At 42.3% G+C, this 19,875-nt stretch overlaps 1 protein-coding gene across 11 annotated transcripts in view; it reads left to right on the top strand.

Moving 5' to 3' along the window:
- The first annotated feature begins 5,282 nt into the window (after positions 1-5,282).
- Positions 5,283-19,875, top strand: part of MRTFA (myocardin related transcription factor A) — a 191,227-nt gene continuing 176,634 nt past the window's right edge. For 3 of the 11 annotated variants that reach the window (XM_082739948.1, XM_082739951.1, XM_082739955.1), the window contains exon 1: positions 5,289-5,549. The gene's annotated coding sequence lies outside the window, so the exon portion shown is untranslated. Of the gene's footprint in view, positions 5,550-19,875 lie in introns of all 11 variants that reach the window. The other 8 variants (XM_082739957.1, XM_082739956.1, XM_082739960.1 and 5 more) reach the window with 6 other exon arrangements.

A 19,875-nucleotide genomic window follows, 5' to 3' on the forward strand; every position in this document is an offset into this window, starting at 1 on the left:
GTGCAGATGGTTGCAGGCATGGCCCAAGTTCCTTTAAAACCGTTTAAACAGAGCCTGAATATTTTGATCGTCCTGCTCATGAATTTGATTCAAACCCAAAAATATTTGCCAAGTGCTTATTATGTATCAAGAGATTGTTAGCAGTTTAGTGGTTCTGGTCACATTTTAAAAAATGATTGACACTTCTCAAGGATGGTATGCTTAGGGGCCAAAAAGAGACAGACATGTTTACAGAATACGGGGGCGGGAAGGGGGGTAATCCAAGCTCGCTGCATTTATCCTCATAGATCCTAATTTCCTCCAGGCTGGAAAACCATAGTGGTTTCCTAACTCCCTTCCTCAACCCCATTTTAGTCTCCTTCCAATCTAATCAGTTGACTACCAGGTAAATCTTGACACACATTTTGGAACCTGTTTTCAGAAGGCCGGTACCTACCTTGCCTTGGCATTCTTTACTTTTTACAATAGGGCCTCCACCAAACTTTCAAACCTTATCTCTTGAACAAACTAGACAACTCCCTTGCTTAAACATGTCCCATGTTTTCCTCTCTGCATTCTATGACTCAAATGTTCCTTAAGTTGGAATGCCTCAACTCATTGCTTCCTGTCAAACATACACTTCTTAGTATGAATTTACTGGGTTTTCTGCAAGACGTGAACTTTCACTTCACTTTTACTGACTCTATAGCATCGTTCATATTGGTGTTATTTACAAACCCTGTTTTTGATTGTGGGCAAGGATTATCTATTTCACTTTTTTATATTTCCTCCAGTTCCTTGTGTGTAGCCAACAAATGTTTATGGTATTACACCCAGAATTCTAAAGTATTAATTTTAGTATCTGTACCATGGCTTTGCTAGTTTGTTGCTGTGTGGCTGTGGTGTATGTGTGTGTGTGTATTTTTTAAGTAGGCTCTATGCCTAGGTGCCTGGGTGGCTCAGTCAGTTAATGTCAGCCTTGGGCTTGGGTCATGATCTCAGAGTCCTGGGATGGAGCCCCATGTCTGGCTGCCTGCTCAGCGGTGAGCCTGCTTCTCTCTCTCCCGCTGCAGCTTCCCCGACTTGTGCTCTCTTGCTCTCTTTCTCTCAAATAAATAAATAAAATCTTTAAAAGACTCTATGCTCAATGTGGGGCTTGAACTCTTGACCTAGAGACCAAGAGTCACATGTTCTACCGACTGAGCCCAGCAGGCACCCCTATGTGGTATTTTCCTAATTAACCTCCTTAAGTCTCAGTTTCCACATCAAAAAATGGGGATTGTAACAGCAGCCATCTCAGGGTCACAACAAGGATGAAATAAGATAATGCATGTAAAATACTTAGTGTTGTGCTTGGCACAGCAGGAGTGTGGCTTGTCAGAGAAAGAAAAGATCCATTTAGGCTAGAGGAATAGTGGAGGGCTTCTTGGGGGATGTGAGCCAGGAGGGATGTGAGCCAAGATTTGATTAGACGCAGTGAAAAGGGAAGGCATTTAGGCAGAAGGGCAACCTGAATGAAGACTTAAGAAGAAACAGAAGCGAGAAGGATGTGTGAGGTGCGACCAAGGATGGAAACGGACAGAATGACAACTAGCTCCTCATTATTAGCAGGGATACGCTTGAAATCCTGAGTTTGCTGCCAAGAATTAATTACAGAAGTACAAGAAAGGGTGAATTTTGCTTAGTATCCGTTTGTGGGGGAAAAGCTTTAAAGGAAAGGGAGTAGTAGGAAATGGTTATAAAGTCAATTTGAGCCAAAGGGTCAGGGCAGCCTCTAAATTTGCTGAGGCAACAGCAGTCCAGTGTGCTTATGGTTATGGTGTAGGCGGTCAGATTAAAGAAGGCTAAAGTCTCACTGTACTCTGGTGATCAGATCCCACCTGAGTATTTTAGGTGGTCCCATTTTTGTTGCAAGGAACAGAAATCCAAGCAGGAAGAGAACATACTGTCCTACACGAGGTACGAATGGAGCCCCAAGTAGATCTCTAACAGACCAGTACACCCATCCCCCAGCTGCTGTGAGTGTTGGCAGCTAAGGGTTCCCAGATGCCCGAAATTCCAGAGAATTGCCTTTAGCTGAAGGGAGCAGCGTTGGAGACCTTAACTCCTTGATGGCTTACAGCCAGTGGCTGACTGAGGCTTGGGTACACAGAGCTGCCGAAGCCTCATGGGGAGATAACACCTTGTGGTTTTATCCAGAGCTCTCCGTTGTGGATCAGGCCAAGGCAAAACCAAGTTGATTCTTGTTTCAGTCTTTTTTCTCTGTCCTGTTCAATTCCCTCCCTTAGGGGTTATTCCCCCCTCAATAAATCCCATTCCCAGATCTCCCTTACAGGCTCTTAGGATCCTGATGAAAGACACCTACGAACGTGCATAGCGAGAAAACAGCTGGGCCAGGTCCTCAAAGTCATCCCCTGTTGTGGTTTTTATCTGTGCCTCAGCTCTGATAGTTCGTTTTCATATTGGTTTTATGTATTCTCTAGCAAGTTCTTTTGTGCGCCTCTTGGTCAGCTCCAGCGGATGAGCCAGATAGTTCAGCAGCCTCAGTGCAAAGGAAACTTCTCCGTATGGGTGGTGCGGACAAAGGTCCCAGGACTCATTCTGATTGGACCGCCTTGAGCCACGTGGGTTTCCCTAAATCAGTCATTGCACATGGTGGTGGGGAGAAGCACAGGGAGGAGGGAACAGTGCTCTGATTGGTCAGGAATGGCAGAGTGCTGCCACCGGAAAGATGAGTGAGTAGTGAATCAGCCCCCTGGCAGCCAAATGGACAGAAGGTGGGGGAAGACTGGTTCCCTGGAGGAAATTAGGCTCCCCTTATCGGAAGAAAGAGAATGTTTGCTGGAAGGACAAAAATAACACATTCCCAATAGATCTTGACAAACTGAAAGATGTGTCTATGAAGTCATCAGGATGGAAACCATCATCTGGCAAAATCAAAAGTGACTTTATCCTTATTTTGGGGGAATGGGCAGAAGGTATGAAAAGGGCGGGGCCTAATGGTCATCTTCAAATATTTGGAATATTGTCACGATGAAGAGGAATTAGACATGTTTCTGTGAAGCTTTAGGAGATAAATAGGACCTAGGCTCAGAGATTAGAGGGATGTAAATTATCCATAAAACGTATATGTGTAATAAATAAATACGTAGCTTACACATGCATATAGATACAAAATAATTACAGTTTAAGTTGTCCAGAAAAGGAACAGACTTATTTGAGAGGTGGTAAGCTGGTCATGCCTGGGAAGCCGGCAATAGGCTTATCACTCTAATCATGACTAATAAAATATGCTGTGCTTCCTTCTTGCTCTGGCTTTTTCATAAATGCTGTGTCTAGGTAGACACTATCTGGAATGCCCCACCTCAGTCTTTCTTGGAGAAATCTGCCCCACCCCAACAATTTCAAACCTGAGTACTTTTTCCTCTGAGCTGCACCTGGTGTCCTCTTGTTAATCATAACCCTGGGGATATGCTAGTTGGAGTTGTAATCACCTCATCCTGTCCCTTAACTCTCTCCAGTCTGGTGAAAGCAATTCCTCAGTATCTTACTCAAGAAATGTTTGCTGAGGGGCACCTGGGTGGCTCAGTCCTTAAGCATCAGCCTTCAGCTCCGGCCATGATGGGGTCAAGCCCCGCACTGGGGCTCCCTGCTCAGTGGGAAGCCTGCTTCTCCCTCTCCCACTCCCCTTGCTTGTGTTCCCTCTCTGGCTTCTTCTCTCTGTCAAATAAATAAATAAAATCTTTAAAAAGAAAAGTTTGCTGAATAAATACTTGTATCTGATCTTTTGTGGAAGGATTCTTGCCTTGCGGGGTAGGGAGAGGTGTGTGACTAAGAGGCCACAAGGATCCTGCTGAACTCCAAGCCTCTGTGACTAGCACATGGCAATGAACTTAAAGGTGACTTACAGATGAATAACTGGGAATACCAGGGCCACTCTGGCCTTTGCAGCTACTGGGGAAGAGAGAAGGAGGCATTCTCTCCTGCCCTTCCTCTGACAGTTACACCAACAGGCAGTCATGGGAGAACTCTAAGGGGAAATCAAGGGATCCTGTAAGAATTTATTCTGGAACATAAATTAAGTTGCCTCCTCTCGGTCCTTGTGCCTTGGCACTGCTCCTCCCCAAACCTGTTAGAATGTCCTAGCTCCCTTCTTCCTCTAGCTGCTGTTCCTCCTCCCTCCCACCCTGCCAGGCGACACCATCCCCAGGAAGCTTTCGGGAAAGCCCTTCCCCCTCTTTTCCACCCGCCAAGGAGGAGTTATTTCTCCTTTTCTGGACTCCCTCCCATTGCGGGAGGAGGGGGAGTAAATGGCCTGCCCGCACCAAGGCACTTTCCACAGCAGACGTCGCTTTACTTCTCTCTCCCTTTAAGTTTGCTTTCTCCTTGTTGAAGTCATGCACCAAGTCCACGTGTGGCCTCTGCGCCGAGGCTGGAGACCCGCGCGCACACCCCCCACCCCACCCCTTTGCTACATGAGTAGATGCCAGAAAGAGTAGGACATCAGCATTTTATTTTACAATCTCAAGAGTCGTGGGGAGTCACCTAGTGAACCCCCCCCCCCACCTTTTTACAAAAGCTCTTCCTAGAGTTTCCGGAAAGAAGCTTTTGGCTTCATTCAGGTCCTTTTCTTCTCGAGGCCCAAAGCACTTTTGCTGTTGATGATCTCAACCCGCTAGGCAGGTAGGAGGGAATGGTAGGTAGGTGTCAGTATCCTCCCTCTCCCCCTGAGGGAAACTGACTCAGAGAAACGAGGCGACGGGCCTCGGTGGGGCGAGGGCTGTAACGGGAATTCAGGGCTCCGGGCCAACGTGGAATTTATTGTGCCTCCTTTTGGGAAGCATGAAAGTGAAGTAATCAATTTATGAGGCCCAGGCGAGGACCCTTTAGCCCCCCAGAAAGATCGGGTTGGGTCAGGAGAATTAATGCAGCTGAGGGCTCGCGGCATTGACCCCTTGGCAATTTGTCGAGGTCCAGCCGGGTCCGCCGCCCTTCCCTCGACAGGGTGACCAATGGGCTTCGGCCTCTTTAAGGCCCCAGCGCCCCGCCTCCGGCTCGTCGCCATCCTCCTCCCACCTCTTAGCCGCAGCTCCGCCAGTTTCAGACTTCCCTTGGCGATGAGGTCATCTTCTCGTTGCTCATTGGCCGCGCTGTGCCGTCAGTCACAGGAAGTCCCGCCGCCGTCCTCACCGCGTTCGCACCCCTCCCTCCCCGCCCTCTCTTTAGTGCTCCAGTCCCAGCCCCCTCAAGGCCTCTGATTGGTCAGTGCTTCTGTCACTCTTGCAGCAGGCAGTGTGGGAGGTGGGAGGTGGGTGTGGTGGGAGGGGCCGCAGCTTCCGTGGCTGAGAGGAGCCGGCGGCAGCCGTGTCTGTAGTGTCCGAGGCGGCGGCGCGAGCGACCGTTCCATCTTCCCCACCCCCTCGGCTCCGCTCGCCACAAGCCCTCCGCTTGCGCAGCCCTCTCCCCAGCTCCGTGCGCCCTGGCCCGGCGTTGAACCTCGGAAGGGGAGGCGCGCGGTAACAGCCGGAGGGGGACCGCCGCGGAGCCCGGGCTGGGAGGAGCGCGAGGCGGTGAGTGAGAGTCCGGGCAGGGGACCCCTCCCCCACCGCGGCCCCGCCCCGAGCATCCTTTCTCCTCGCGACCCCGACGCGCACCCTCGGGGTCGGGCTGCGCGGGTCCCACAGCCGGGCCCCCAGCACGCCGCCGCTCGCTTCGCCGGTCCCTCGGCTCCGGGCCGGGGTCGCCCAGCCGGGGCGGGCGGCCCAGGGCGCGGCCGTGCACCTGTGAGCCGCCTGACTGGGCAGCGCCGGCGGGGGGCTGCGGGGGTTGGGGGAGGGTCCTGCACCCGTTGCGTGCGGGTGTGTTTCGACTGCAGGGACCCGGTGTCGGGCGCTTTTCCCGGGATCCTGTGCAGACCCACAGGATCCATGTGCAGTCCTAGGATTCCCAGGCAAGGGAGCCTCACCCGGACTTGTGGATGCCTCTGTCAGCAACCTGAATGCCGCCAGGTGTGAGGGATCTGGCAGATTTGAACCTTGACGGCCGAGAACTTGACTCTCTAAGAAAGTGTCTGTCAGGACGCTTTGATTACGCCTCCCACCGTGGCGGGTACCGCAGGGAAGCAATGATACTCTGTGGTAGCTAGGGCTGGGGCGTTCAGCTCAGACTCTAACCTGCCATTCGCTAGCTGTGTGGTTTGGGGCTTCAGTTTCTTTTTCAGGAAAATGGGCTCATACCTACTACATGGGGTCATCGTGGTTGGAGAACAACGAGTAGATCAGTTTGTATTTAAGCACCAGCCCAACTTGGCTTTGTCAGGATCTCTCTTTTCTCACTGTTGTATGGATAGCATAAGTAAAAGGCAGTTTGGTGGACACTTGACTACTTACCAGCTGTAGTTGGGGTGAGGTATGTGTGTACGGGAATGTGAAAGATGTCACTTAAGTAATGAAATTACACCTAGCTTCATGTGTTTTTACATACTTAGAAGTCCGTAAGAAGTCTGAAATGTCCCCAGGTTGCCAGCTTTTGAGATCTTTTCAAGATCTCTTCTGCCTGAAGAAGCCAGAACTTGTAACATACTCATTATTTTCATTAAAAAGGGAAATTCACATGTTTTATGTTAGAGGGCCTCAAAAAACTCCACAAATTTCACTGAAGCAGTTTTACAGTTGAAAAGCAGTCACCTCCCAGGAGTGAGGTGGTACAGCCAGCTGGCACACAGCCCCCGGACTGCAGGGTGGGGAACACTTGGCTGAAAGTTGTTAAATTAAGTTTTGCCTAAGGTCATTTGCATTTTCATAGTGAATCAAAGGGCTTTATGATAGCTTCTAAGTGAAGTGTTTTAGAAAGAGGCAAACCAATTAGTGTTTTTTTCAAAAACACACGCAAAGAAAAACTGACTGTAGTCCCTTCTAACGTTGGCTTCAGTTCTTTGCCAGTTAACTTAAGAAGAGACCCTGTTTAGAAAGAAAGGCTTTCACAAGTCACATTTCTTTGGTTAAGTTTTTATTTAGAGTAAAATTGTGAGATGGACGAGTAAGATGTATCCCATAATCCAAACGTATTTATTGCAGACTTTCCACATCTTTAGTTCTCTACTGAGTGCTATGAGGAAGGGATTCAAAAGAAGTATGAAATAGCCCATAAAGAGCAAAACCATAAAACTGGGTCACTTAATACTAGCTTTGGGTACCACTTAAGAAATGACTTCATTCATTCATTCAATAAATAAACTTGTTCCTTGCCAAAACATGCCACGTGTCTTTTTTTTGTTTTTTGGGTTTTTTTTTTTTTTTTTTTAAGATTTTATTTGAGAGTGAGAAATCACAGAGGGAGAGGGAGAAGCAGACTCTCCACTGAGCAGAAGCCCAGTATGGGGCTCCACCCGAGGACCATGAGATCATGATCTGAGCCCAAGGCAGATGCTTAACTGACTGAGCCACCTAGGTGCCTTGCCAGGTGTTTTTTCTAAAAGCCAAGGTTTCCAGGATAAGTGTGATATGGTCCCTGCTCATAGGCGCTCACAGTCTAGTGTGAAAGCCAGAAAATGACAGATAATTGTAACACACCGAAATAAACTCCAGAACTGTATGGGAAGGTCAAGGGAACTTTTCCTTTGCACTTGAAAGAGAAGGTGGCATTTGAACTGAATCTTAACTTATTAGACGAAGAAGAGGAAGATCATTCTTCTTACGGTTACAGAAGTAACTGAGCTTGGAAAGGTTTCCTGAAAGATCCGCTGACTGCAGGTATAAGCCCTAGGAAAGGGGAAGGAAACTGATGTTTCTTGATGCCCACTATGTAATAGGCATTAAGCTGGGCTTTTAATGTTACCACTTCATTAGTCCTATGAAGTAGATTTTACCTCCACTTTAGGACAGGAAAACTGAGGCTCTTTATAGTTAAATGATTTGTCTAATGTTACACGGTTAGTGGCGTAGCCAGGACTTGAATATCTGACATAAAAGTATGTATGCTCTTTTCTTTTTAACACTGTAAAAATAAACATGAATGAAGTGAGATAGTTCCTTCTATATATGTCATTTTACTATATCAGTTACAAATTACTTTCTGTGAAATAAATGTTCATATTTGATTTAGAGTTGCTAGAACTTGTATAATACAAGCTATCAAATGGTATTTCTTTTATAAGTTTGAGGTTTGCTAAAAAGTGTGGTTCATGGAAGCATTTAATGGAAGACATTGATACATATTCTGTATGGGGCTCTTAACAAAGCTGTTAAACAGGTATGGACTCCCCTTGAGACAGTAGCTTAAATATTTAAGTGTATAAAGTGGTGTGCAGATATATGGCCAATAAAATAGAAAATGAAAGGGATAAAATGGTTTTGAGTAATTTTTATGAAAGGGGAAATTAGAATTTTGAAGTCATTAACAGAGATTGTTATATCTAGAGAGACCACTGTGGACTATAAGCTCCACAAAGGCAATTTGTTTCTTTTATTCTCAGCTCAAAGAGCAATTTTTGGGGGACGCTCGTGTGGCTCAGTTGATTAAGCATCTGCCTTTGGCTCAGGTCATGATCCCAGGGTCCTTGGGATAGAGTCCTGCATTGGCCTCTGCTCATCAGGGAGCCTGCTTCTTCTTCTGTCTGCTGCTTCCCCTGCTTGTGCTCTCTCTCTTTGACAAATAAATGAAATCTTAAAAAAAAAAAAAAGCAGTTTTGGGAACATGGTAGATGCTCAGTAAATATTTGTTGAATAAAAGATGAATGTGAATATATATTTACAGTGAGCAGTGTGTTTATGTAGATGCTCGTGTTGGTAGAATTGGTTGACATAGGAAATTTTCATCTGCTGAGAAAAAACTTTAGTCGGGAGGTTATATTTCAGAAAGTCTTTGAAAGGAAAGAGGGAAGGCTGACAGATTACGGATGAAGTGGCACAGGCATACACCATATAGGTAGTTTATAAATGGTTATCCTTTGGAAGAAAAGAACATTGAACAAAGGGAGTGGCCCATTGGCAGCGTTCGAATAGAGACACTATTTATTGATAAGGCTTTAATGAGTTTTCAGAGTCAAGGAAACAATCTCTGCTCTTGAACTTACAGTTTTAGAGTAGATGTTAGCTATCTATTGCTGTGTAACGTGTTACCCCAAAAATTAGTGTTTGAGATAAGAGTAAACATTTATTATTCCTCATGGTTTCTGTGAATCAGGAATTTGGGAACAGCTTGAGCAATGGTTCAGTCTCAGAGACTCTCAAGAGATTGCAGTAATATGGCATCTGGAGTTGCAGTTATCTGAAGGGAGACAGGCTAGTGGATCGTCTTCTAAGGTGGCTACTCAGATTGTTGGCAAGTTGGTGTAGGCTGGTGGTGGGAGGTCTCCGTTCTTCTCCATGTGGGACTCTCCATAGATCTACTTGAATACCCTCATGGCCTGACAGGTGGCTTCCCCCAAAGCAAGTAATCCAAGAGACCAAGGTGCATTGTCCTTTATGACCTAGCTTCAGAAGTCACATACCATCATTTCTCCAGTATTCTATTGGTCACATATTGTGGGAAGGGATTACATAGGCGTGTGAATAAGAGGAGGTGAGAATCGTTAGGGGCCATCTTGGAGGCTGGCTACCACAGTGGGTAGCATAGAACCAGAAGTGGTGGAGGGAGGTACAAAGTGCTGAGGGAGGGGAGGGAAGGATTCAGGTGAGAGAAAGCTTACTTTTGGGAAAATGAGAGGAAAGATTTAAGTCTTTTAACAGATATTCGTAGGTATTTATTGGGTGTTCACTGTGTGCCTTCAACATGGTAGGCTAATATGTGGGAGTGAATTGGGGCTGTATGAAATGTTTTAAGTAGTCTAGGGCAGCTTTGGTACTAAGGACAAACACTTGAAATCTGTGTGTGAAGGTGGAGTAATTTTTCTGATACTGAGGAGAACACTAACTTGTCAGAGTGATAGAGCAGCAGTTAAGAGCATAAAAACTAGAGCGAGACTTCCTGGGTTGGAGCCCTACCTCTGCCACATGCTGGCTGTGTGACCTTGGGTGTGTGACTCTGGCAGTCTTAACCACATCTTCTTGGTAACTCACTATAAAATGGGGATAATAATAGTGGCTACTTTATACTGCTGCTATAAAGATTAAATAAGTTAAAAATTTGCCGAGTCCTTGGAACAGGTTCACATGCATCATCGTTACCACCATGATCGTTCATTTTGGGCAGTAGTGTAGAACTGGCTGTGGGTGGATGAGGTTCGACTCAGAGATGAGTGAATGTGAAATGATGTCGTATTCAGAGGCTTTTAAATGTCAATCATTTAAATATAATCATTTAAAAAAATTTTTTTAATTTTTAAAATATAATCATTTAAATGTAATCATTTGCTGATTCAGCATCAGTTTTTCCAATTGGAGTACTTATGTTTAGATAATTTTTATTTCACAAATTGAGTGAACCAGTGATTTCATTTAGCTGAACTCCACAGGTACAACACTTCAGGAGATGCACAGTTGCCTGTGAGAGGTATCTTGCATTCTCTTGTTGTCCCTCTAAATTACTGGGCCCTCTGTCTGCAGAATGGGTTTAGCCAGAAGCAATACTTAACGGTGCAACTTCACAAGAGCTTAGTGGTGGAACCAGGACCCATAGTAAAATACCAGAGTGAGCATTTTTGTGACTGAGTCACAAAAGAATCCTCAGAGACTGATACTTAACACTCCGTCTGTCACTTCTGTGAAGAGGGAAGATCATTGAACCCCATGTTTTTGCAGGTGTTAAAGCAGGAGTTGGGTGCTCTGCCAGGGTGCCTTAGGTAGAGCTAAGTTGCCTTCAGTTCTGTGGTTCAGGGACTCCAGTCCAACTCTCATTGTTTAGTTGAACAAAGGCGCTGAGATATTAAGTGGTTTGAGACTCCACAACATTCTAGCAGCTGAGCCTGGGCACTTCTTCACCCTGTGTTTAAGGTTGGCTCACATAGTCATGATCTGTAGAATCTTTGGAAGATTGAGCATTGTGAAAATGCCTTTCCTTCAGATACCGTATTTTTATTTAGTGGTATATCGGATTTGTTTGCTTTCCTAGTAACTTTTATTCATATGCCTTTAGAAAACATTTTCTGTTTATATGAGTCCTGGTAACAAGTAATTTGGGTAGCTCATTTTGAAATGTGGAATGTATACTCTGTTACTGAATTCGAAGACAGGTGGGCTACTTACAGGTCTTTGACCTCTAAAATTATGAGTGGGAATTATGGGTAACTTGAAAAAAATTAAAAACGCCGTAGTATGAGGGAGTAAAATAACTAGTGAAGTAACATGTCAAGTTTGAGGGCATGAGCAGAACTAGGTACTGGCAGTTATCAGCTGTGTAACCATAGGTTCACCACTTAACCTTCTTGTGACTAAGCTGGGGTTAAGGATTCTTACAACATGAGGTAGTTATAAGGATCATGGAGTCACAGTGGACTTGTGCTACCTCATTAATTTTCACACCAGCTCTGTGAAGTTATAGCTCCATTTTGTAGATGAGGAGAGAGAAGCTTGGAGAGATTAACTAATTTAGGAAGATTTCAATCAGGGTTTGAACCAAGTTCTGTCTCTCTTTCTCTCTCTTTTTTTTAAAAGTAGGCTCCATGCGCTATGTGGGGCTTGAATTCTCAACCCTGAGATCAGGAGTCACATGCTCCACCAAATGAGCCGGCCAGGCATCCCCGTAGGTCTGTTATTGAATTAAAAGATACTAATTCCCTATGATAATGTGTATGAAGTGCCTAACTTTGCCTTCAGTAAATGTCTGTTCCTGTTCACTTTCTTTTGCATAGTTTGTGAAAATGTTACTATGCTGAGAATCCTTTACGGTAATAATCAAGGTGTTGCAGCTTTCGAAGTGTTCTTTGCAGTATTCCTTATATGTATCTTGTTGCTGTTCCTGAAATAGAAAGCTATAATAGTGATTTCACATCCAAAATTGCTCAATAAATACTAAATAAGGACATACTATAGTGTCCAAATTCTAAACATATTTTGTCAGTGTTTCAGTTATCTTTATAACTGTAAATGGCATAAGTGATGCCAAAGTCTCCTAATTGTGGTTAATTTGTACATATTTTCACAACCACAAAATTTATAGGAACTTGGAACGTTGTCCTTTCCTCATATTTTAGGACACACCATGTTGCATTTTGGTTTGTGAGTGGTGTTAACGATTTCATGGTGGAATTGGTTTTATCATCGACTTTATATTTTGTTATATGATGGATGTATTTTTTTTGTAAGATTATTTTCATTTATTTATTTATTTACTTATATATTTCATTAAGTAAGTTCTACACCCAACATGGGATTCGAACTCGTAACCTGGAGATCGAGTTACGTGCTCTACCGACTGAGCCAGCCATGTGCCTCTGTATGATGGATGTACTTAAAAGTAGTTTTTTAAAATTTGCTTTATATTGATGGGCTTGCCTTTCAAAACAATTTAGAAATCAAAGGTAAGGACCATTTTCTTTCTTATCTCTGTTACTTGGGATAATCATTTTTTATGGAAAATCAACTGAACTAAAGCTTCCATTTATGAGCTTTTCACTCTTTAATATTCCAGGTTAATGCCCTAAGGTGGCAAGGGAGGCAAAGATGTCATGGTATTTTAAATTCCCCATTTTGTAGATTCAGTGGATCATTTCTTTTCTTTTCTTTTCTTTTTTTTTTTTTTAAGATTTTATTAAAAATCTTTTTCTTATTTAAAAGATTATTTATTAAAAAAAAAAAAGATTATTTATTTATTTATTTATTTGTCATAGAGAGAGAGAGAAAGAGTGTGCACAAGCAGGCAGAGCAGCAGGCAGAGGTGGAGAGAGAGAAATAGGTTCCGTGCTGAGCAAGGAGCCCGAAGCAGAGCTCCATCCCAGGACCCTGGGATCGTGATCTGAGCCAAAGGCAGCTGCTTAACCAACTGAGCCACCCAGGCGTCCCTCAGTGGATCACTTCACATTCTGGTTGACATTTCCCTTCTGTTCAGATTTTTTTTTTTTTTTTGCAAGAGAAGATGGGGGAAGACCTGGAAGGGTGGAGATAGGAAACCAGGAGTACAGTGAAGATCACGGATTAGTGATTTGACTTGAAATTAAATAAATTTGAAGCTTCCCTTTAATGCAGTAGAACATCATAGGATGGTGTGGCTCATTTGTGTAATATCTGTCATGAATCTTTGTATACATTGAGTAAAATCATTATTTAGTCATTTTCCTAAGTCACTCTGTAGCATGATCAACCTTTTTTTTTTTTTTTTTTAAACCCCTTTCACTTTTACCTGAAGCTGATTCTGAAGGTGAGCCTGGCAGAAACAATTTGTATGAAAATTTGGACGTGGTATTCATGACATTTTACTTTCAATATGTTTAATAACCTGTTGGATGCCTGAATAAAACTGAGTTAATTATAGTGTAACCTTTTGTTCTATTTGGAGAGTGTTAAGGGACTTTTGAATACCCTCCAAAATTTACCTTCATCAAGTGAGCTTAGAAGGCTCTTTCTAGAGCAAGGATCCTCAAAACTTTACCTTTATGACTTTCTATTTCTTGTGGCCACTTCGCTTTCTTTTGAAAAAGCATAGTAGATTTTTCCTACTGTTTAGAGATAGCAGGGATGAATTTGGAGTTGAATGCACCTGTTTTCAATTTGGCTCTACTGCTTGCTGGCTATGTGATCTTGGACAAGGGAATTAATCTTTCCAAATCTATTTCCTCATAGTTTAGTTGTGTGAGGTAAATAAGTTACATAGAAAGCATTTAGCACATAATAGGCATTTTGTGCATGTTAATTTTCATAACATCCAGAACTTTTCTTTTGTAGCAGTAGCTACAATTAGAGCTAAATAATTGTGTAATTTTTAATGTTTTCTTAATAAGCTTCATGAGGCCAGGGACCATGTCTCTCTCTTCATTGCTATTTTGTCAGCATTTAACATCATGCTTGGCACAGCATAATAATAGATGCTCAATACATACTTGTTGAATGAGTGGAAGTGACCCCCACTCCCCGTCCTCCCTTGCCTTTAAAGACAGTGTCCTGAACTTAGTTCCTTTGGCCCAGTTGAGAATTAACCAACTTTTTCCTTGATACTTGGTCCGTTAACAACTGGAGCTAGGTAAAGGGGAAGGTAATGAACAGGTGAATGACAACCACAGCATAATAATATTCAAAGTAAATATGATACTCTAAGATCCTCGTACTCTGGATTTTCTAACCTTTATAATCTGATGTCCAGCCCCAAATTCTCCCAGAACAGTTTCCAGCGAGGCCACAACTGACTTGCATGTTGGTGAGCCAATGGGATGTCCCTAGCTTAGTAAAATGGTTACTCTTACAGTTATTCAGGCAAGTACCTTGGCATCATTTTCTCTTCCTTTTCCATTCCATCAGTGAATCCTACTAGTTCTGTCTGTTAAATATATCCATATCTGATCACTTCTCACCACCTTCATTGTAATCATCCTTGTCCAACCCATCGGATTAGTTTGCCGTGGCTGGTTACTATAACAAATCACCACAGACTTGGTGGCTTAAAACAGCCCAGATTTATTCTTTTAGAGTTCTGAAGCCTAGATGTCTGAAATCAGTTTCATTGGGCCAAAATTAGGATGTCAGCAGGAGAGCTGCCTTTCTTCTGGATGCTTTAGGAGAGAGTAAGTTCCTCACCTCTTCTGGTTTCTGGTGGCTGCCAGCATTCCTTGGTTTGTGGCAGTATCACTTCAGTCTGCAAGTGCAGCATCTTCAGGTTGCTGTGCATCTCTTTCACCTCTGTGTTTGTCACATCTCTCTCTGCCTCCTTTTTTTTTTTTTTTAAAGATTTTATTTATTTGTTTGACAGACAGAGATCACAAGTACACAGAGAGGCAGGCAGAGAGAGGAAGGGAAGCAGCTCCTGCTGAGCAGAGAGACTGATGTAGGGCTGGATCCTAGGACCCTGGGACCATGACCTGAGCCACAGGCAGAGGCTTTAACCCACTGAGCCACCCAGGCACCCCTCTCTGCCTCCTTTTTATAAAGATACATGATTGCATTAGGGCTCACCCAGATAAGCCAGGGTAATCTCCCCATTTTAAGATCCTTAATTTAATCACTGCAAAGATCCCTGCCCTTGTTTTGTTTGTTTGTTTGTTTGTTTGTTTGCTATTTATGGTGACATTCACAAGTTCCAGGGTCTAGGATGGGAAAATGTGGGTATGTTTCGGGTGCCATTTTTCAGTCTTCCCGCAGTCTGTCCTTTGGCCCCCAAAGATTCACATTTGTCCCGTATGCAAAGTACATTCATCCCTTTCCAACATTCCCCCAAATCCTAATCCACTGTAGCGTCAGCTCAAGTTTAGGATCTCATCTACATGTCATCAGCTCAGAAGTGCAAAATCTCATTGTATAAATTCTCCAGATTAAGTATATGTGAGACTCTGTGGGTATGATCCATCTTGGGGAAGAATCCTTTCCCCATCTTGGGGGAAAATCTAGTTTCTGTGAAACTAGAAAACAAGTTATATGTTCCCAAAATACAGTGGTAGGACAGGTAAAGACATTCCTGTTACAAAAAAAGAGAAAAGGAATAAGTGTGTCACTAGTCCCAAGCAGTTTCAAGGATCCGGCAGGGAAAATTTCATTACGTTTCAAAGGCTGGGAGGAATCCTGTGTGGCTTTAGACTCCATGCCCAGGGCCCACGGCTCTGGCTTCTGGGCTCAAGGCTCAGCTCTAGTTTTCTTCTTTTTTTCCCTTACTTTTTTTTTTTTTTTTAAGATTTTATTTAGTTGACAGAGATCACAAATAGGCAGAGAGGCAGGCAGAGAGAGAGGAAGGGAAACAGGCTCCCCGCTGAGCAGAGAGCCCGACGTGGGGCTCTATCCCAGGACCCCGGGATCATGACCTGAGCCGAAGGTAGAGGCTTAACCCACTGAGCCACCCAGGCGCCCCTTCCCTTACTTTCTTAAATTGAGTTATAACTGAAAAATAACATTATTAGTTTCAGGTATACATTGTAATGATTTGATATTTGTTTATATTGCAAAATGATCACAGTAAGTTTAGTTAACATCTGTCACCATTTATAGATAAAATTTTTTTCTTCAAGATTTGCTCTCAGCAACATCCAGATATGCAATACAGTATTATTAACGAGAGTCACCATGCTGACATTACGTCCCATGACTTATTTTTGTAACTGGAAATTTATACCTTTCGACCCTCTTCACTTTTCTGTGGCTGAAAGGTGTTTATGTATACCACACTTTTTTTATCCGTTCATCCCTTCGTGGATATTTAGGTTGTTTTCATCTCTGGCTATTGTATGTGATGCTTGCATTGAACATGAGGTTGCATAGGTTTTTTCGAATTAGTGTTTTTGTTTTCTTTAGATAAATACCCGGAAGTGGTAGTTCATATGATAGTGCTATTTCTAATTTTTTGAGGAATCTCCTTCATACTGTATTCCATCCTGGTTGTGTAAATTTACACTCCCACCAACATTGCACAGGTGTTCCCTTTTCCCCATATCCAAACAACATTTGTTATATTTTTGTCCTTAACTTAAAGTCAGCTGATTATGAACATTAATCACATCCGCAAAATATCTACAAATATCTTCACAGAAACACTTAGTGTTTGAATAACTGGAGACGGTAGCTTAATCAAGTGACCCATAAAACTGATCATCACATAATCGCTATTATTTCTTGCTTGGATTACTGCAGTAGCTTCCCCTGAACGGAATTCCCTGTTTCTGTTTTGATTTTTTTTTTTTTTTATCTGCTGTCCACATAGATTATAGATTTTATGATCTGTTTTCCAGAGTCGGTTTCATGATCTACCACTCAACCACCAGCCAGAAATCTAGATTTTTTAAAATTGTAGATTTTCTCTATTTTATATTAGCAACGAATTTAAAATTTAAGTTTCTTGGGGCACATGGTGGTGCAGTTGGTTAAGCATACAACTCTTGGCTTTGGCTCAGGTCATGATCTTGTGTCATGAGATGGAGCCATCCGTCAGGCTTTGTGCTCAGTGCAGAGCCTGCTTGAGATTCTCTTTCCACTTTACCTTCCCCATTCATTGTCTCTCTCTTTCTAAAATTGATAAATCTTTTAGAAAGTTTCTTAGGAACAAATTTAGTTAAATATATGTAAGATCTTTAGACTGAAAATCACAAAACGTTGCTGAGAGAAGTTAAAGAAGACTTAAATATTTGGAAATATCACATTCATGGTTTGAAAGACTCAGTAATGTAAAGTTGTCCTGTCTTCCCAAAATAATCTATAAAGATTCAGTGTGTTCACAATCAAAGTCTCAGCAGAATTTTTTTTTGTAGAAATTGACATCCTGGGGATGCCTGGGTGGCTCAGTTGGTTGGGTGGCTGCCTTGGGCTCAGGTCATGATCCCAGCGTCCTGGGATTGAGTCCCCCATCAGACTCGTTGCTCGGCAGGGAGCCTGCTTCTCTGTCTATCTCTGCCTGCCTCTCTGTCTGCCTGTGCTCGCTCGCGCTCTCTCTCTATCTGACAAATAAATAAATAAAATCTTTAAAAAAAAAAAAAGAAATTGACACTCTGAATCTAAAATTCACATGGAAATGTAAAGGATCTGGAATATCCAAAATAATTTAGAAGTGGAAGAACAAACTTGGAGGAATTAAATTACCTGATTTTAAGACATTGTAAGGCCAGAATAATCAAGATGGTGTGGTATTAGTGTAAAAAGATATGTGGATCATTGGAATATAGTAGGAAGTGCTGAAATAGACACATATGGTCATTTGATTTTCAACAGTGTTAAATGTAATTCAGTAGAGGAAAGGATAGTCTTTTAAACAAATGTTGCTGGAAAAATTGGATATTTGTTTGTAAAGAAGTGAATCTCAGTTCCTGTCTCACACTATACACACAAATTAACTTGAAATGGCTCATAGCCCTAAACATACAAACTAAAACCATAAAACTTACAGAAAAAATTATGAGAAGATATTTGTGACCCTGGGATAGGCAAAAATTTTTTAGGAAACAAAAATACCATGGAAGAAAAAATTGGTAAGTCAGACCTGTCAAAAGTAAAATCTCTGTTCTTTAGAAGACACTGTTAAGAAAATGAAAAAGTGAGCCACAGACTGCGAGGAAGTATTTATACACATATGTGTATGCACATGTATATATAATTTCATATATATATGTAGATATCTATAGATACATTCATCAAAGAATTTATATTTAAAATATGTAAAAAAAACCTTTAAAACTCAAAATATGAGAAATTACCCAGTTAAGAATGAATAAAAGATCTAAATAGATATTTCATAGAAGGAAATATATTTGAATGTCCCAAAGAATGTGAAAAGATGCTCAACATCATTAGGGAAATACAAATTAAAACTACATGCCATGCCATGCTATTTCACAACCACTGGAATAGATAAAATTTAAAAATATGGATAATTCCAAGTATTGGTGAGGTTGTGAAACAACTGGAATTCATGTATGTTGTTAATGAGAGTGTGAAGTAGTACAACTGGTCAGTTTTTTGTAAAGTCAAATACATACTCACCATGCAGCCTCGCAGGCCTGTCCCTTGGTGTTTATTACCCAGGAGAAATGAAAACATATATTCCCAGCAAGATCATGTGACTGTACATAGCAGTTTTGTTCATAATGGCCAAAAACTGGAAACCACCCAAATATTATCAACAGGTGAATAGGTAACCTGGAGTAGACAGTGAATTAAAGATACATACAACAATGTGAATGAATCTCAAAAAGTATGTTAGGAGAAAGACTCATTTATATCAATAGTTTCTTTTTTTTTTTTTTTTTTAAAGATTTTATTTATTTGACATTGAGACAGTGAGAGAGGGAATACAAACAAGGGAAGCGGGAGAGGGAGAAGCAAGCTTTCCGTGGAACAGGGAACCTGATGCAGGGCTCAATCCCAGGACGCTGGAATCATGACCTGAGCCGAAGACAGATGCATAACGACTGAGCCACCCAGGTGCCCCTATATCAGTTTCATTTTTTAAATAAAATTTTAAAAGATTTATTTAACTATTAGTCTACGAGTAGGAGGAGCAGAGGGAGAGGGAGAGAGAATCCCAAGCCGAAGCCATGCTGAGGGTAGAACCCAAAGCAGGGCTTGATCCTGCAACCCTGAGACCATGACCCGAGCAGTCGGATGCTTAGTTGACTGTGCCACCTGTATTGGTTTCATTTATATGTTGTTTCATTTATATGATGTTCTAGAATAGGCAAAATAATTTATGGTAATAGAAATTAGATCAGTGGTTGCTTATGGCTGGAACGGAGTGGGGTGGGGAAGATGGACTACAAAAAGACAGGAGTGATGGGAATTTTTCTTGATTAGGAGTGGCGATTACACAAGAATGTGCATTTGTCAGAACTCATTCAACTGTACACTTAAAATGGGTGCACTTTATTGTAAGTAAATTATACATCAAAGTTGACTTAAAAAAATACTGTGGTCAGCATTCTGTGGACTAAATCCAAGGTGTTTGTATGCCAAATTTCACTGAGGTCAGCCAGTATCTAACATCTGATATATACACTCCCAACACATGTGCACACTACAAAAATGCCTGGCCCATAACAGGTCTTCAGATTTCTGTTGACTGAGTGGGTGGACGAATAATTGCAGCACCATACAAGAAAATACCCCATTCTTCATCTTCCTGTGGTTTTCTAGCTTCATTCATTTTACGGAGTTAATTTGGCTTCTCCTGGCAGTAGTACCTTCAGTACAAATGAGGTTATTCATTCATTCAAATAGTTGCTGAGCATCTACCATATGTAAAATCCTGTCTAAGTAAAGTAATTGCTAACTCTGAAGAATTACACAAATGTCCCTTGATTATATGTGTGAAATTAACATTCAATTTAAAAAACAAAGGCTG

Source organism: Mustela nivalis (genome assembly GCF_964662115.1).
Source record: "Mustela nivalis genome assembly, chromosome: 7".
In the NCBI taxonomy this organism is placed as follows: domain Eukaryota; kingdom Metazoa; phylum Chordata; class Mammalia; order Carnivora; family Mustelidae; genus Mustela; species Mustela nivalis.